The sequence below is a fragment of the Notothenia coriiceps genome, unplaced genomic scaffold (assembly GCF_000735185.1).
Source record: "Notothenia coriiceps isolate Sejong01 unplaced genomic scaffold, NC01 NC01_scaffold00022862, whole genome shotgun sequence".
In the NCBI taxonomy this organism is placed as follows: domain Eukaryota; kingdom Metazoa; phylum Chordata; class Actinopteri; order Perciformes; family Nototheniidae; genus Notothenia; species Notothenia coriiceps.
This window is the reverse complement of record NW_011355563.1, coordinates 303,750-323,176: the sequence shown is the minus strand read 5'-3', so window position 1 is coordinate 323,176 and position 19,427 is coordinate 303,750. Positions and strand designations below refer to the sequence as shown.

General features: G+C 40.5%; 1 long non-coding RNA gene across 1 annotated transcript in view; it reads right to left on the bottom strand.

Annotated features, from left to right (window-relative positions):
- The window catches only part of LOC104954119 (uncharacterized), a 34,611-nt gene extending 15,839 nt beyond the window's left edge, over window positions 1-18,772 (bottom strand). The window contains exons 1-2 of the long non-coding RNA XR_799303.1: window positions 18,608-18,772; window positions 16,918-16,974 (exon numbers count right to left, since the gene is read on the bottom strand). This is a non-coding gene — a long non-coding RNA (uncharacterized lncRNA). The remainder of the gene's footprint in view (window positions 1-16,917; window positions 16,975-18,607) is intronic.
- Between the last annotated feature and the right edge of the window lie 655 nt (window positions 18,773-19,427).

The following is a 19,427-nucleotide window of genomic DNA, read 5'->3' as shown; positions in this document are numbered from 1 at the left end:
TTTTATACAGTTGGGACGTTACTACTGATATTTCTACAGTAACTCCAGAGTTGCTGTAATCTTTGGTTGGAAACACGGTATTATACTCTAAAATAGTATTGTAAACTGTGATCGTTATTCTCGCGTCCAGGAGAGAAGCTTTAAAAAGGAGACTAAATGGAGTCTCTGAGAAGGTTCAATTGGGTACTTTAATTAAAAAAGGCGCTGGTATGTTACAAACAGAATCTGGTTCAGTCAGAAAAACAGCTGTGATCTGGTCCTCGTGAGCCTATAATAAATATAAAATCAGAAAATATGTATCAAACGCACACAGGCAGCTGTGTTTAGATCCAGTTTGACGGTAAAGGATGTATCCTGGTTTAATTTATCTGGCCTCATTACTGTGATGTGCCATTTACGTGGATGTAATAGCACCGCACCGATCTCCTAGCTAGCGCTGTCTGCGTAGTATTTTGTAACGTAACGCCCCAAACAGCGCCCATCTGTTAATAGCTATTGTAAGAAATTAAAATCAATGTTTANGCATACTTTTCCCGATAGGGCCATGTAGCTGTAGTCGGCCTATGAATAAATTAAATCAGAACATATGTAGTCAAGCCACTAGGCAGCTGATGTTTAGGATCCAGTTTGACGGTAAAGGATGTATCCTGGTTTAATTTATCTGGCCTCATTGCTGTGATGTGTAATTTACGTGGATTTAATAATCGATCTCCCAGCTAGCGCTGTCTGTGTAGTATTTTGTAACGTAACGCCCCAAACAGCGACCGTCTGTTAAACGCTATCGATTCAAACTGCAGCGTTTTATTAATATTTTGTTTCAAGCTCTCATCTTTAGTAAAAACAAAACTAGTCGAAGGGGAAATGTTCCCAGGGGAAGCTGATCCACCTTCAGGTGCTGGGACAGCTCTCATCTCTCTGTGAGCCGTGGTCTGTGTGATCTCGGTCTGTGTGATCTGCACCCCCTTGCCCCCCCATAGATCCGCCCCTGCTACCATGTAGATAGACCATTATGTAGTTTGGCTACATGAATTACAGGTCTATTCGATTATAATTCAATAATTTATTTTGAAGCATATCCACAAAATGATTCCTTCTCATCAGATTTAAAAAACCCTTTAACAGCATTAGAAAGCACAAATTGTTTGAAACTAGATCAACAAATCTTTACAGTATGTCAGTGAAAGCAGGTTCTAATGTTGTCTCCTGACTCTTCTTAGAAGGTCTTCCATTTTGATAATATGTTTATCGTAAATTGTGCCTTTACATGTATCTGACATCAATCTGTCACACCAACTAGCCACTTTAGTAACAGACTCCCAGCGCAGTTTGATTAGCTAGTTTATTTGTTTGTCTGTTAGTAAAATTACTGAAATAACAATATTCATGAAGCTTGGTGGAAGGGCGTAGCATGGGCCAAGAAACAACACGTAAAAAAGGAGTGTATCCAAATCATGGGGTGGATACACAAATGTTGTTTCAAGTTTGTTAACATAGCGTGATAGATTCCTTTTGGCGTTAATAGTTGGAAGAACATCTTACCAGGAAAACGTCTGATAAACTAAAATGCAGAATACCAAGGTCTGCGCTGCACGAGAATACTGCATCACTTTGTAATAATACCCTTTTTGACGACATATTGTGATACATGAGAATAACGCATAACGTAGTTGCAGTTCAATGCACATGTGAATTACTTTATGTATATGTATGCTTGAGATTAAACGTATCCGTCACATGAAATCAAATCAGACTGGCGTTTAAGCAGGAAGGTGTGAAAAAAGAGTGTTAACAGACCGAGTGGTGGGATGCAATGCTAATTGTTTCCAGTGATCCTTGTCAACATACAGTATGCTCTGCCTCCAGTCAACTATCTATGAACTCAGACTACAATTACAAGGGAAAAGGTCATGTTTCATGCTCTGAGAGGCATCCTAATGAACTGGTTGCCACCTATTTAACACTACTCTCCAGTCCACTAAAACAGACTTTCCATATCCACTGACAGCTCGCTTCAGTTCGCCTGTGAACAGGATGAGATGTTTTTGTTGTTGCCATTTCTGTCAGGGGCAATGAATGCAAACCTTGAGGAAACTTGCCTAATGCTCGCATTCAGAGTAAACAGTTATTCATCAAAAAAATAATAATGTTTCAAAGGTCAGGCCATAAAAAACAATATCTGCCCTCTTTCCATTGTCTAGTGCATTAGTTACTGTTAATGCCATGCAGAGCATTTTGATAGCAAGGGGCTGGGTTGGAAAAGCTGCATCTACTTGTGAGAACTTGAAAGCATGGGCTGGTTTATGACTTCAAATGAAGATCAAAACAGCCCACTATCATTGTGAAAAGAACCATCATTTTGACGATCCACATTTGTGTCCACATGGAGTTCTATTGTACAGAGCTGTCCAGTGTTTGCACGTTGTTTGCCTGTATTTTCTTTGTCAGCCGGAGGTGAGAGGGTGGAGACCTGCCAAGTGTAAGGCCCTGGGCCAACGGCATGACAGCTGACGACTCGGGCAGGCCAAGTGTGCAGTGCCGCACTTCTAACAGCCAAGATCCCAGATCAAGTAAATCCTAATCAGAGAGTTAGTGTGCCTCTAATGTGAAAATTCATATTTCTACTCTGAGCGTTTCATGTTCAAAAGAGAGCACATGTCATTTGGCATGCCTTCATAAAGCACTAGGGCTCCCATCAGTCACTGATTATTGCAATGAGGAATTAAAATCCCTAAACACAAAGGAACCAGCACCACATTGCTTTGGCTGTCAGCCTTAACTAGTGAAAGTGACCTCAACCTATACATGCTGAAGGAGGATAAATCATATTCAATTAGTCGGATAGAAATATTCTATCAGACATGCATTCAATGTTGATTAATAAAGATACAGATGAGCATAGTGCCTTTTATCAAACCCCGACCGAGTACTTACATTCTCTGTATAAATCTGCTAATATACAGTCAACATTGTTGAATACCTGAGGTAACTGACATTGATTAGTACGCTGTATTTCTCTGCTTAGCTACAGCGGAGCTGCAGAGGGGCTGTCTAGTTTGCCAGAAGAAGACCGGCTGAGGAAGGCGGTGCTGAACTGTTAGTCTTCTCCCCCTTATGGCACGCTGTGTTTACGCCGATCCCTCAGGCCATTTGTTTGCAGCACTTCCTTGCCCCACAGCACCATGCATAATGCAGGGATGAAAATGTTAACAGTGGCAAATAAAATCGGCAAGGTGCCCCCACAAATCAGGGCAGTTTAGGAGCACATTTAATCATCCATGCATTGGGGACAACGCATAGCAATTAATTGTGGCATTTCAAAGAAGATCAGGACCCCATTTTTGCAGGGTCCTTCAAGCTTCTTATTCAGTTGGCCCATCAACGGCAGACCCATGGCAGAGGCCCCGGTGCATCTCTTTAAAACATCTCCACATTTTGGCCCAATTATGTTTATTATCTCTTTGCTCTCACGTAGATGAGACGAGAACTCGTGTAGAGGGTTGCATAGAATTGCATCAACAAAGCCAAGCCAGCAAGATAAATAACAAAAAACAGGCATTGTTTGAAGAGAGTCTCCCATGTATACACACAAGAAGTAATCCAGCCTCGGTCTTGCATTTCTCCAGCATGCTCCAAGACAAACAAGTTACAGCACCATATGGTGGTGTCAGGAAAATAAATAATTTAGAGAAATTCATGTGCGGTGCGCAGATGAGCAACCGCAGAAATATCAACACAGGCATCCCCATACTTAACCCCTCTAATAAGAACCCTCAGCAGGAGGGCCACAAAGACACACACATATCACTCCTTAACTGGATTGAGAACTACTTTGGAATTTCAAAGACTGGGACTGGCAACTGTCTCAGGACGTAAGGACAGCATTTTGTGTAGATACAATCGGCAGTGCCTTTCAGCACTTCCTGAACACGAGACAGCCTAATCTAATGAACCGGGGGGGCAGAATCTGCTCAGGCTTTTAGTCGAGTGCCAGCGTTCCTCCTCTCACATCTGACTGCAGTCAAAAATCCACTTGTTATTTTTATTTCCACTGTATTTTCCCTGAGGTGTCCTCTGCGTGGCTTGAGTCATCATTGTTCAAGTCTTTAGAGTTCGAAAAAAACACTCACATGCACACACAAGCTGGTGGCAAGGTTATAGCCAGTCAGACAAAGGGGCACTCGTATTCTGCCAACCCCAGGGAAAACTCACAGAGGGCTCCGGAGAGGGGAACAGAGATGTGCCGTGTTGCTGACATAGCAGCCGTCACGTCACACTAACCAGTAAGAGTGATGTGCACGGACAGCACTGAGAATTGTAGAATACTGAAGAGGCTTCTAACCAAACAGAGCGGGGTTTCTGGATTACATGACTACCTTTTGTACACCTAAAAGAAAGGGATTATGGAGCAAGAATACTTTTTAAATCTAACAAACCTAATCACTGATCAAGACGTCTAGAAAGCCACTCCATATCATCAGACCCCAACTAAAATGTTGCAGTACAATTAAAGCATAAAACGTTATATTTAGGGTAATAGTTTATGCACCTTAAAAAATGGATGTCATATCCTTTCATTTGTGACCAGGACCAGTTGTGCAGTTGTGAGTTATTTCCTTGTGCCTGCTGTGTATCTCTGGCGCATTGAAGACATGAAGCAGCTTCCAACACATGTAAGGTAACAGGTGCCAGCCAGGTCTGCATACAATATGTGAATTACACAGACGAGTGACAAAAGAGCAAACAATGAACACCCATGCTATGAAAAAGCCCAGGCATATGCACCGGGCTTTTTTGATATCCGTCCATCTCTCTGTCAATGAGAGTACGTATTCAAACAAGGTAAAAGCACAGTCAGCACTTTTTTATAAGAGATTGTTTTCATACATTTGTGTGTCTTGTAATTGTGCAAAGTGGTGAATTTTTCCCTCTTTCTTTCTTTTATGTCTTTGCGGCTGCTGGCCAACATCATTTACTCTCTTAAGAGTTCATAAAGAACATGGAGTTGAACTTGATCTTAATTGAAGTGCAATAAATTAAGAAACCACTCGAAGTCACAAAATGATAGGGTAGTCAGGAAAAAAAGTTGACTTCTGAATCTAAAAGCTGGAATGTGGCTGATGAAGGAATCTGCGTACTGCCGGTGTAAAACATAAATCCTCTGGAAGACGGTGGTGTTACTCTGAATGACCCTGATCTTGTGCTCAATTCCCAGCCCTGACCGACGGAAAGGTGCACCACAAACCACAAGACTGTGTCACATCTCACACTATATTTAGATAGTTCAGTTTCTCTTTGGAGCTTGACTTTGTAATTAAAGAGATTTGAGACTAACGTTATCAGAGAAAAGTATTGATTGTTATACATCTAGAAGTAACACGGCAGACAGGATTGCTCTGACTCGCATCAAACCAACACCATCATTGTCACGGACAGTAATACAGCCAAGCAGAACTCTGGATGATACTGAAGGATGACAAGCTCTCTGTGATCGGTGTCACAGGGCATTACAGTGCAACAGATAGTCTGACAGGCAGAGACAGACGACATTCGCTTCTGCAAAACAATTGAGATTATTTAAATAGATATTAGAATATACAGATTTTACATTTAACCTTTGAAAATGTGGTCTTTTAAATGTGTAAGAAACAAATAAAATAGCTAAAAGCTGACAATATTAACACTTATCTCAGACATACAGGTTTATATCAAATATGTGCATCAAATAAAGTGGATTTCTTGATAAACACGCTTAACCGTGATATCGCCAAATGTAAAACTGTAAATGGGTACGAGAAGCTTTAAAACTTTAAAATGCTGTTGTCATAAATCAATGCCTTTCAAACACCATAGGCCCAACAATATATGACGCCTACACTGTCATGACTTGTGAGACTGCAGGCTTTTAACATGATGCTTCTCTCCTTGATGTGCACACATCAGGACAAAGCAAGCCAACAGAATACGCAAAACAAAACAAAAGATGGCCTGAGTTGCTCCACATCTATGATAAATCACTGCCACTTTTATAGCCTCTAATAAGTTGATGCAAAGCCATTTTTCTTCCTGCCCATCGTTCAAACATTTAAGGCCTATTTACAAGGAACTTGTTAAAATATTTAATAATATTTAGTGGCAATTTCGGAGCAGCCTGTCACGGTGGAATTTATTGCCTTTAAGTGTTTAAAAAGGCGATGACATGAATAACAAACTGTCAAAATTTCCTAATTTGCATAGACAGGCCATAACTCCTGATACCTTGCATTAAAAAAAGAGGTTTTTAACAAAACGAGTCATAAAAGAAGCATTCAATGTGAGTGATGGCAAAGACTCTTCCACAAAGTCGCACCGCAGAGACAGCTTCCCCCCACTACAGATGCTTCCGAGATCAAGTCAGCCAATAAAAGGACATATATTCTGCTGCTTTGACTTATTTATCCTGTGTGGATGAGCTCAAGATGGAACATCTCCTATAGGCAAGCTTAATTAATTGTGATAAAAGGGCTAATTCAGAGGCTGCACAAGAAAAGTGAGCCAAACAATAATATTCCCTGCAAATCATCTCTCCCGTCAAATGTTTCCTCCATAACTTTGTAATTCAAAGTCCTTCGAACGTGAGGCTTTTGTTAAGGAACTTCATGGAGCCAGACAACCTCCCACGCATCTCTACCATACTGTTCACACTCCTGACTCAAATCATCAGATGGATTTGCAGCTGGGCGATGTTAAACTGTCCTGTCCTCTGTTTGACTCGACAAGATGGTGGCCATGTTTGATGCAGCTTCTCCCACCAGACCCAATGGGTTCCAGGGTAACACTGAGTGACCTGGTCCTGCCCTGGCTGTCCTAGTCAGAAAAGGGCCCCAGTTGACACTGATTGCAAGGCTATGAGTAGTCTCTCCCCTGTGCCCTCTCAGTGCAACTCTAATTAATAGCCAATTCATCTTCTCTGATCTGAGCCAGCACATGGAGTAATATATCGTTAGTTTGGCAAGCGAGCTATTAAAGTGTAATAACCAAGTACCAGCACTCGATTTGGAAGAGTAGCACATACTTAACCATGAAGTGGAAACAATTAATTTATTGGAGAATCTCCTTTAACCAATCATTTACTAGCACTCACACTGTGATGCAAAAGCCATCTCCTGTTGTGTGTGGCACAAGTCAACGACATCTTTTGGGCTCCACGCCTGAAACCTCTTGCTCTATGACCAGTTATGTAAGCCCCTTTTAAGCACCACTGTCACACTTTCTGCCCCCATAAAAGACCATTCAAATGGCCATCTGAAAGGTAGGAAGTTCATTACCAAAAGGACCCTGCTCACTGACAGGTTACCTTAAACATTTACTTAAGTATTACTTCAAGGTGAAGTGCATTTTACTCGTAATGGTCTAACACTTTGATGAGGGCTATACCTCTACCTTTGTAGAAAGAGCCATTATATGTATCGTTTTTGGAGAGTTGGAGTTTATGTTATGTTGTATTAATGCATCAGCACAATAACTTGGTATGAATGATCTAAAAATACATGTTTGAACTGTAGCCAGCATCTTAAATATCAACATGAGTGTTAAATATCTCCAACACAATGGTGGGGATATCTTTAATAATTAAAATTGAAAAATGTAAAGATAAGTAATTCAAATGAATTTGTGGTTTCTATTTACTTAGATAACTTACATTTTCAAATCAAACTTCTCCGATAGCTGTGCTCCACAAAATGTGTTTCCTCTAACAATGGCTCTGAGTTTCAGCAGTTCTGAACAATTTAGCGTATAACCTTGCCCTATTATTTAGTTGTTGTTTTTTTTTTTCGACCCAGTAGAAGAAGTGAAATGGAGAGCCCTATTTGTTTGGAGCATGTGGCCAGGTTTACAAACTGCATAAGACGACTGAACATGGCAGGTTAGGGACCTTGGCAAAGTGTTCATATATACGGTAGTGCTTTAAAACAAGGCCACTCCTGCATAAGGAAAGCCAGTACACTCCGCCGCTTGCAATAAAAGATAATACACTGAGACATCTACTGTAATCAGGGTTCAAAAGCATAGCCAAATCATCAGCACTGCTTGCTAACAAGGAAACTATCAAAAATGAAAAATCATATATTCTCCACACTGTGATTCACTCCACCAAATACAACTCTTTTTATTTGTCTTATCTCAGACAATTAAGGTACACAGATACTTCGAAAAACAACCCACTGTGTCTGCTTCCTCAATCATGCACCTTAGAACAATACAGCTTTCCTCAAACTTTAATGATTGCAGCAAGGAAATGAAAAAACATAAGACTCACTCTTGTGCTTTTGGCCTTGTCTGAAGCAAAACCTTTAAAACCCATTATTCTTCTTGCAAGAACTAATGACGTTTTTTGTCTCTTCAGCTTAACACACTAATTGACAGTTTTTTTGGAGGATAGCCCAGATGGAAAAATAAGTACCCCCTTAAAGACCCAACTCCCTTGCTCATTCCCCTAGCTTTAAGTCCCTTATTAATTAAACTTTCACCAAGTCAGGCATTTTTATTAAAAAGATAAAGTGTACTGTACCGTAAAACAGAACTAGTCTATTGTCTCTGAAGCTAACATTTTATTTCTATAAATAAAAGAGACTTTTAATGCCATACTTTGCAGCAGGGGGACTGGGAGCCCAGAATCCACACAGTCCAGTAATTACAAGGAGATTCTCCTCCCAACTACACTGAAATTGGTCAGCTTTAACCAATACTCTTTGCTCCGACTGAATAAATACACTAAGACTGTTCATTCACGCATCATGGCTTATTATTTACTGTATGGCAAACAGAGGCAGCCGCAGCATCATGCTCAGGAGAGACTGAAGAGTAAATAAGTGTTTTGTCAGAGCTGTGTGTCTAACCATACCTCTCAGACATCCTGCAACGCTGATGTGAAGACAGGAAATAAAGCTACAGTCAAATATTGACTGCAGCTTTATGATCAGTCATCCACTTGATCAATCAAATCCCTCTTGTGTCATTAAATTGCAACAATATTTGTCAATCAACATCATAAGACAGGGATTGCATTGGTCCAATTAGGATGCCTTCTCCTATGTGATGCTTTCATTTTAGGAAACAAATCTACTTTATGCTTATTATCAAAAAAGCTGCATGTTTATAAAAATGCCGACTTTGAGATAACGATATGGATTTTTGTAAATGTACCAAAGGAATAATACATGTTTACACAAATCCAATGCAGCAGAAGTATAATAGAAACAGAAGCTAAAATAAAGCAATGCTCAGACAGAATACACTGAATAGTCTTAGTTTGTATCGAAGTTCAATAGTTATTCGATACAAATGTAATTGCATAACTGAAACTATTTAAACATTAAAAAGGCAGTTTAAAGGGATTCATGACAATGTGCCAGCATTAGTAAACACAACTTGATCAGAAAAACTTTCTTTAAGTGTAATCTTATTAAATCAGGAAATCAAAATAGATGTATTTACCATTTTTGCTGGCCTAGGGTGCTGATAAATGCTTCAATAATGAGCATCGAGTAGAGTGGGACAGAGACACTTTGGTGCTTCACAGTTCTCTAGATGCTTTTCAATCTAAAGTGAAAACAGAGAGACTGCCTTAGGGGATCATTGTGAAATACCTCATGGGGCTTTCTCTAGATGTGGATCTCTGTAGTAAAGGTGGAGGAGGTCAACATTACATCTACTCAAGAGCAACCTGTAGTGAGCGGATCAAAGACATTGTTATGTCGGTCTAATATGATGCTGCGGAGACGGAGGCAACACTTTAAACAGAGGACAGATGCAGCGTTAAGGTGCATTAAGTTGCCAAAAAAGTAATGTATCATCCAAGAAGGATCATTATGCCACTACCCCAGTTACTGCTGTACAGCCGGCAAATCACAGCCAATTAAGAACCCTTTAAACGTACAAGTCAAGCATCGCTTGTTGTGCTGTCCATAATGGGGTTTTATGGATATGAAACAGTTGTGATGGCTGTATTGGTCTTGTAATTAATGTTCAACTTTAGAGGAAATGTGACCCGAGAAAGAATGGTGTTGAAAACTAAACACGAGAGAGAGAGAGAGAGAGAGATGATAAAAAAAAGGCTTTAGAAGCTGCATGTTTGATCCAGTTCTATCATTTCATGAGAATCACACTTTCTACTTACTCTGGGAGATAAACAATTCAGGCCTGTTTTCCAAATGTTTGTGTCAGTTTTCTGCTTTCTGCTAACGAGATGTCTCTAATATGCACTGGAATGCTGAATGAATAAACAATTTGATGGGCGACGAGGAACTTAATGATGTATACCAAATGTGGGGGGACAGCTTCTAAGCGCAGAATTGTGTAGACAAACATAGCTGTTGACAACACTTTCCACACAGTTTGCCATTTCTGTCAGGCTGAAAATCTAAAATTAAGAACAAAACGTTTCCTAGGTACCATAACTGTTAACAAATCATGTCTTATTAGCATTTTCACTTAATTGGCTAAATTTTGACGACAGATAACTGAAAAAAAGGCCACTTAACAAGAGGGAAATCATAATTAAAAGAAAAACAGAATTTCCTGCATGCATAGATTTGGAGAAAACAAATCGGATTGAGTACCTGATTTCCTTTCTAATGAAAAAAATGAAAATAAAACTTAGCATGTTGCATATTTACTTAAATGCAATTCTGTCTATGCGAGTTGTGTTGCATCGTTCCCCTTTACATATACAGTAGCAGCCTATTCAAGCTTAATTCGTGCCACTGTGTCTTCCTGTGAGCAGACCCCAGTCATCTTTAAACGGCTCCATTTAAAATGCAATTTGATTATCTGCCAAATTGCTACCAAGTCTCTCCCTCTGCAGCCTGGGGATGGGGGGTACAATTTTTAATTAGCATTTGTGCATAAAAGAGAGGTCTTTGTTGCATTTTGAACATGGCATCCCAGAATGACCAGCACTTTCAAAGAGTCATCACCCAAACGATTTCAAACTAATAGATCCAAAGGGAGGGGAGCGGTCCTGGCACGGAGGACTGAGGGAATCACAGAGGTCTTCAGTGGGACTGAAGAAACCCACAGGACACAGCATGTTTAAATAATCCAAAACTTTTCTTTAATCATTGTTTAGAAAATTGGCTGGGACCTTCAGCAGGAGACAGCTGCTCTGCCCCATAGCCATTTAATGAGATTCACGGAGGGTTTCCCTTAAAATATTTACGCTGTCCCATGGCACCGCAATATTGTCCTAGAATGGGGAGACAAGAGCCAAGGAGGTGTGTTGAAGTTCTCCTAATCAATTTGCTAATTACTGAAGCGGCTATAGGAGAGGAGAGCGGAGTCCCTTCTGGCAAGCTGTATTCTAATAAACGCTGAAATTTTTATTTACTCCCTTAGCCAAGAGGAATTCTGAAGTGGGATTACAGCAAAGAGCTGATTAAGACAGAGCTGCGCTGTGGCTGAGGTCACAGTCAAAGGAGCAAGGAGAGGTCTCGAAACATAAAAGGATCTCACAGGAGCTGCACCTTTGCATCTGCTCAGGGAACGGAGATGGCAGACAGACTCTTACGGACTTGGCACAAAAAGACCTGACTGCTATAGCTACATATCAACAAAATATTAATGAGACTTCTGGTTCTTGCATATTAAAACAGCTGGGAGTGATGATTGCAGTATACAAACTGCATAACTTATTTTGAAACAAACAAAGAAATGCAGGTATGTATACAAATACTAAGATAAGAAAAGACTATCACTTTGATACTGAATATCATAGGAGCTATAGGGGGGAGTCCTACATGGAGCAGAGGCCAGGAGGCCCAGACACTATGCCAGACGTTATGGTTGTGTGTTTGAAGCCACCCTTGTTCCCTCTGGCACGTGTTGACCCTCCCTCCCAACCTCTGAGACTCCGGGCGACCCAGGACCTGTCATAGAAACAGCACACATCTTCTTCAGGGTTGGGGGCAAAATCTGGTCCACCTCTTCAATGCCACAAAATAAGCCCACTTCCCTCTCCAAGGCCTGTAGCCAATAGCATGTTGCCTGGATCAAGACAGTTCAAAGGCCTACATAAACTGAGAGCTCAAAGGGCATTACCATAAGCTAATCACAAGCCGCAGCGGCAGAAGTAAAGTGAAGTATGGAAAAAGTAAAATTCCTTCTGTCTTATAGTGACCGATAAAACAACTCTATCTTAAAGTATCTTTACTAAGAGCGTAGGGTTATATGTTGACACATCAAAGAGTTTGTTTGTAAAAGTCCCGCCATATTAAACAACTTAATTCATCTTCCCATTGGCAATAATCCGACAGAGATTGAATTAAAAAGAAAATGTGTTTCAAACCAAGTTTAGAATGACATTAAATGATTTTAAAACCCTGAGAGGATTTGTTTATTTTTTTTACTTTGGGCTATACTATTGGCAGAATTTGCAAACACTTTTAATCAGATAATAACAATGACGCTTCCTTTGTGGTCTTGCCCTGATGCTAAACGCGATCAAAGAAAAAACAGTGTACTTCCATGTCACTGTGTGTATTTCTCCAGTCAGCTTGTTCCACTAACCACCACAGTCGCTCCGGCAGTCCCTGCAGTGTAACTGAGCGCATGGATCTGCGCACAATCCCACCGAGAATTGAGGCAAAAACAAAAACACAAAAAAACCTGTTGCTGTGACATTTTCTTCCCTCTCACCTCAACGCATGCCAGTCACAATGGACCGGTGTGTGAGGGAACTGTGTTCAGATCACCATGGTGATGGCTCTCTGCCTCCCAAGGCTCCCTGGAGGGGGTTTGAGGGTTGGTGGGGTGGGGGGTGGGGAGGGGTAGTAAGTGAGCAGGTTGCCAACCAAAATGCAGTCAGATTAGGAGAATGATGAAGAGGAAGTGTTCCTAAAAAAAAAAAACTCTTCCATGTGTGACATAACAGCCCAGTCAAGAGTTAAGTCCACGACCAGTGCGGCTCTAAAGTCGACAGACAGTACAGAACAACTGATGCGCAGCAATCAAACAAGGCTGACATGTTTTACTCCTTAACCTTTAAAAGGGCAAAAAATAGAACCAAATAGTGCAGGTTCCTGAGCAAAGGTCTAAGAACATCTGTCTCTGGGTAAATCATCCTTACATGACAGAAAGGCACAGAGATGGCATTACACTGAACAAGACAAAAGGGCACCCCCACGTTACACCATCAGCTCCAATTGAGTTTGCTTATTTGACTGTTATCATCTTCCTATTAAGCCAACTTATTCCCAGGAGGGTCTTGTAGAGTCATCATCACAAGTCAAATACATCAGCAATATATTGCTGGAGACTAGGCCCCAAATCGAATTGCATTCCAACATGGAATCCAAAACTGCGCATAATATCTGAAAAACTCAAATATCCTTGTCTTCCTGGTACTAAATTGTGCCAAATTGTCCTGGTGCCAAAGTGGCTTCAGGACAACTTTTACACAAGTGATCGTTTGTCAGCCCTCGAGACTGAAGGTAAACATAGCATGTACTGTGTGCTAACATTATCTTACTGTCACAGTTTTCTATTGCACATACATTATTGTCCCCAAGTTGTATATTGGTTTGTGTGGGAGGAAATCTTCTGAAACATTTTGATCATGTGACACTGAAGCTGGTTAAACTAGATTTAAAAGCTACCATTATAAAAAAAAAAGGTAGCACATATTTGTCATTGGGAAACTCTGTCACACGATACAGGAGTGCGTGCTCTTAACTCTTTTCTCTGGGGCTTTTTTTCTGTTTGTCAGACAAAGATCTTAATCGAGAGCATTTCATATTGCAATTCAGTGGAATGTTTTAAGTTTGGCACAGTACACTGGAGTAAGAGCCAGAAGAAAAAGGTCTGTTTATTGAATCGTGAATCAATTTTGAAATCGCAAATCAAATTGTAAAACCATGAATTTAAATTTTAATCAAACCATGACATTCCCAAAGATTCCCACCCCTAATTAATATTACTAATAAAAAGAGAAAAACATTCTTCGAGTCATAAAGAGAAGTTAATTAAACTGGGAAAAGTATTTTCCGTTTTTAAACCACCACATTTTAAAATGGTGGAAAGGCAGGACATTTATAACATTAGTAGCAGTCTTATAATTAGTAACAATATTACAAAACTCTTAATTTAAAATGAATTACATATCAAACAGAAATGTTGTCTCCCAAATGAGATACACACAAACATTTATACATGACATTTTCCTGCAGAGGCCTTGGGGATGGGGGGTTCTATGCTATGAATGTCTCTGTTTTTGTTATGTAACAACAACAAAACTATAAGTTCTGAGATTGCAATACGAATATTTAAACAAAAAAAAGCTTAAAATGGTCCCTGGTAAGACAATGTGACAGCAAAACCACTCACTGAACTAATCACTGGAATTAAAGAAATCTCTGTGGATCAAGATGTATGCACCAGATATGTCTCACATATGATCAGGAATAATAAAATATTATGAACACAGGGGGACACAACACTCAGGGCCGACCCTGACAACACTGGACCTTTAGTACATTAAAACAAATACTGCATTGGATTTCCATTGAAGCAACATGGTTGAACAACCACTACAAGTGGCTGGCAATTTGTCAAATGAGTTAATTGGTCACCAGTTCATCCAATTCATCCTAATGCTTGTTTTTGGACCACACCCAAAGAACAGTGAATTAGGCATGCACTGCAGCCAACAGTTACTTTGAGTACAAGACTGAATCCCTGTGGTGACAGGTGCCAAAGTCAAAACTGTCCTATTTGGACTGTTAATCAAGCTTTATTATTCATTTCTTCTTCTGAATTATCAAAGCCCTCACTTGTGGCCAAAAGCCTCTGCTTTTAGTCTGAAGCAGAACTGTTTACTCACTAAATGCCAGGTGGTGCCGGCACTGAAAAGCTACAGGCTGGGGGAAAGGGCCTAACCTTTACACAGTGTCTGAATGTCCTCACTTTCTCCTTGAACATCTATCCTTAACTGTGCTCTTCTGGTCCCCTCCCTGTCCCAAAGTGGCCAGCTGGGAACGGTGCGCATGTTCTGACGTCCCTACTAACCTTGGCCAGTGTAAGGATTACCATGCATTTACGCTCAACGTTCCTTCTTTCCTTAAGACTTATTAAGAATGATAATGAGCTCGGAAAGGGGCAGCATGTCCCTTTCTCAGCTCTGTGAAAGCTGTTCTACGTCTTTCTCACTGTTCACTTGCCTTATTCCTCTCTCTATTCCTCCTCTTCACCCTTTTCTGCAGTCTCCCTCTCTCTCCCCCAGTCCATGCCTCTCTCTGTTTCTCCATCGTATTGAAAGGACCCAGGACAAATTACCAAAAAGGCAATTTTCATCTATGAACTGCAGGATTTAATCGATACTTATTTCATGCCTTCAAAATCAACCCTATATTACTGTTGTCTGTGTGATTTGTTTATTTTGCTCTGGAATATTCCTCCAGTCGAAGGGGGGAAATGCAAGGGATGCAATTCACCTTGAACCTCCATTATATTGGATTTCTCTACTGGCTGATCAAGCATGCAAAAAGGACATTTCCTTAGCAGTAAAATAAAAACAATAATGATGATTAAAAAAACATGTGTGCCATTTGTGCTGGTATAACAGTACGTGTTGAAGGCAGTATATTCCTACAAGGCAAAACACTATGGTCGTGGTACGGTGGATTTGTATACAAAATCATTACACTGAGGGCAATTGATAAAGCTTATGTGCTAGGAAACAAAAGTAATGGTTCCTGAAGCCTGTCAAATGCCGCCTGGGATTACTGACGCTTATTTGACATCAAAGACCTGAGGTCCACAGCCAAGGTCAAACAGAGAGGAATACACATGGGTTTAATTCTACACACCCCTTGACAGATGCAGATGGGTACTTATGAGACATGAGGCATTTCACTGACTGATAGGGCTGCAGGAAATAAGAATGTTGCAGGCATCGCACACTGATTAACCAATGACATTCTCAAATAGTCAAATGAACCAGGAGCATTCCATTACAGGCAACAATTCAAGGGCCATTTTAGAGAGACAGAGAAATTAAGAGAGACAGAGAGAATCAAAAAGCCTAGAGGACCAAATCCATACAACCCTGATCTAATAAACAATTCAAAACGCAATGAAAACAACACAAAATGGACAATAAGCATCACTCACGTCTCAGCTCAGATTTACCGAGCACTACTGTCACCTATAGTCGCGACAAAACAAATTATGAAAGAAGGAGGGCAGAGGGAGAGCAAAATAGAGGTAGAGAAAGAAGGGCATTATGTTTGACAGATGGATATTGCACTGTCTCATCAATGCCGAAGAGAGATGAGAACCTGTACCACCGGTCTGACACTGAAGGCTGGCTGGTGTCCAGTTAGAGATGGACCTTCGGACAGCAGACACATGCCGTCACATTCCAGAGATACACTGAGGGAGCTCACAGGATGAAGAGCTGGAAACTGCTTCAACTGATCACTTAACTGCTCTCTTTGTGCAGACTGTATGAAAGTGCAGGTACAATATCCCTGCAATACAATGAGTTGAACTATAATACCCTGTAGTGTCACCTGCTGTTGGTTATTACTTTCGTGACCTCGTAGAAAAAGAGTAACCACTAAAGTACATTTATCGTTAGTCTGGCTAATGCTTGCTATTCAGATCACACCAAATGCAAGCCGATTTCATGTCTAAACATGTGTTTTTAAGCTCGCCTGTTTAAGTGTCAAGTGTGTGCTTGCTTTGCATGCATGAATAGATCTGCAACAGTTAGGCTGCACAGCTGCTGCATTATGAGGGTATTATGGAAAATACCTCAAAAGCACACACTGTTCGCATAATGTACTTTTTACATTATATATTTCATCTTCAAATGATTGGTGAGAATGAATCAAAGCACAAAAAGGGACATCAAAACAGTAAAAGAAAAACTTTCATGTTTACCTTGTGTTGTAGTTGCTGTGGCATTTTTAATATAGAAGATGGCTTTCCATGAATGATCTGTTTAACCAAAGACAGGAGGGAGGGAGAGAGAGAGAGAGAGAGAGAGAGAGAGAGAGAGAGAGAGAAAGAGAGAGAGGGAGGGAGGGAGGGAGAGAGAGAGAGAGAAAAAAGGATAATTAATTACTTTTGTGAGCTATTGCACGGGAGAGACAATAAACCTGCCTGGTCGCCATGGATATGACATATTTGCTCTGAAAACAACACAATAATTAGCAAAGGAGAAAGATCCGGCGAGAATATGAGAACCCCGGGTTTAAAGTGCCAGTGATCTATTCCTGTCCTCATCTTCATCCCTGAATATAATAACAAACACAGTGGCGAGCACACAACACACTCATTTATGAATTCACAGAAGAACTAACAGTGACCCTTTACAAAAGCATGTTAAATTAAATCTCACATCAAAGTGGTGCTTTGTAGAGATCACAACTAACCAAACAGCCAGGATACATGAAGTGTTTTTGAACAGATTGTTTGTTCTACAGTAGGTGGAAGTCCCAAGCCCTACCTTACAGCCACTGGAGCAGGCACTGCAGAGAAATCTTATTTATCACAGCAAATAAGGCTGACTTGTGCCAGTCTGAGGTGTCAGGGGCGTATAACCTGCACAGCATTATGAGCAAATGATAAGGGTTTTTTCAAATGGTTTAATATTTTATAAAGGGATTTATTTATAATATGTATGCACAATAGCCTGTTCAACTCAATAACAAAAAATAGGAAAACATATTTGATAGACCGTGCATTTAGCAGGTTACACTTTCGGTTACCATCTGACTGTGCAGCCCTAAATTACAAAGTGCACATGCAAGATAAGGACAAATGTTTTCATTTACAATCTTTAACGACAGAACTTCCGCAATTCAGGCTTTTGAATATGTATTGCATTTATAGTAGTTCCTCTATTTACGGTAAATGATACTGTATGAAGGTTACTACCTGTTTAGAGACAACCAAAGGAGTTTCACTAAGTTTTTCTAGACAAAAACCGGCACTTTCGGCGCTTCTGTCGCCACCAAAAGTCGCTCATTCGTGTCGCTTTTGGGGAAGTGTCAGCGGACAGTAATAACCTACTCTGTACGTTTGCTGAATACATAATAAAATACCTCATGTCAGTATTGTTTTCACACTGCCTATTTCATGTTTTATATATTTCGGGAATGGGGGTATTTAGGCTCGCCTTGACTGAAAGTACGAAGTTAGCCAAAGTTATTGGTATCAGCTTTACAACGGGGCTCGCGTTTGTTCGCCCACATTTGGTTTGAAACACATTTTTAACCGGTCTCTGACGGCCGTGAATAGACCGTGGGGTGAATTATTAAAGTTTTAGGAAAGGCTGGTCCTCTCACCGGCATTGTCCAAGGCACGGTGGGCTCAGTAACAGAGGAGTCGCTCCAGACCGGCTCCTGCTGCTGCGGCTGCTGCACCAAGGCTCACACCGTGTCTCCTCTCGTCAAGTCTCAACCCTTTGGTGTCATTTCTTAACACTTTATAACTGCTTTTCAGAGCTCGTTTTCAATGCCACGGCTGCAGCGAGGTACACTTTTTTATGTCGCTATCTTCAGAGAATGATGTTTGGAAATAAAAAGGGAGCATGTACAGTAGTTGAGAGGAAAAGGAAAACTCTTACCTGAGGTACTTCGCTGTCTTTCGCTGTCTTCCAACTAAAGGGACGTGTTTATTTACGGTGGGTAGCGTGAGAGCTTTCATTAATAAAGTTGCCTCATTTTTTTTCAGTTTTTCGGGTTTTATTGTAGAATTTTCTAATTTCTTAAAGGGCGGGTCGCCCGGAAGATCTGCCCTGGAGACCGGCTCCAAGTGGGAAGAGGAGTCCTTAATTGAATTTCTCGGTGAGCAGGTGTTGCTTGGAAAACCTGGACTGGAGTAGAGTGGTGTTTTACGTCTAATCTGACAGCTTGTCAAAATAATGAACTATATTACTAGCTTTTATTTCAAATATGTTTTAAATTAATAAAGATAAACAAAGACATTTAAATATATCACCACCGTCTAAGAAAGTAGATATTTAGCCAGGGTTAGGGTACCTGAAATGGGTCACTTTCAAATGACTTTAAAACACACATGTTGTCCAGGTTTGCCCACATGTTGTGGTGGTGACAGTTTTAGACACATGTCTGCCAGCAAGATAAATATGCTAATTATTTAGAACTATGGGACAAACAAAGTCCCACTAATGTCTTGGCACATCAAGTTGTTTTAACGTTAGCTAGCTAAAGTGTTAGCTTACAAACTGCGCAGCTAGCTTACCATACTCACACTTAGAAAATAACTCTTCTTTTTGACGACATTCTATTTGTAACTTCACGAGTGTTTGCTTGGGTTTTCTATGCCAACTCCGGAGAACAAAATGTACATTTTCACTTTTCAATGTTCGACTTTTGCCACCAATAACTCCGTTGCTCCTCAGCTAATGCGCAGTTGAAGCTAAA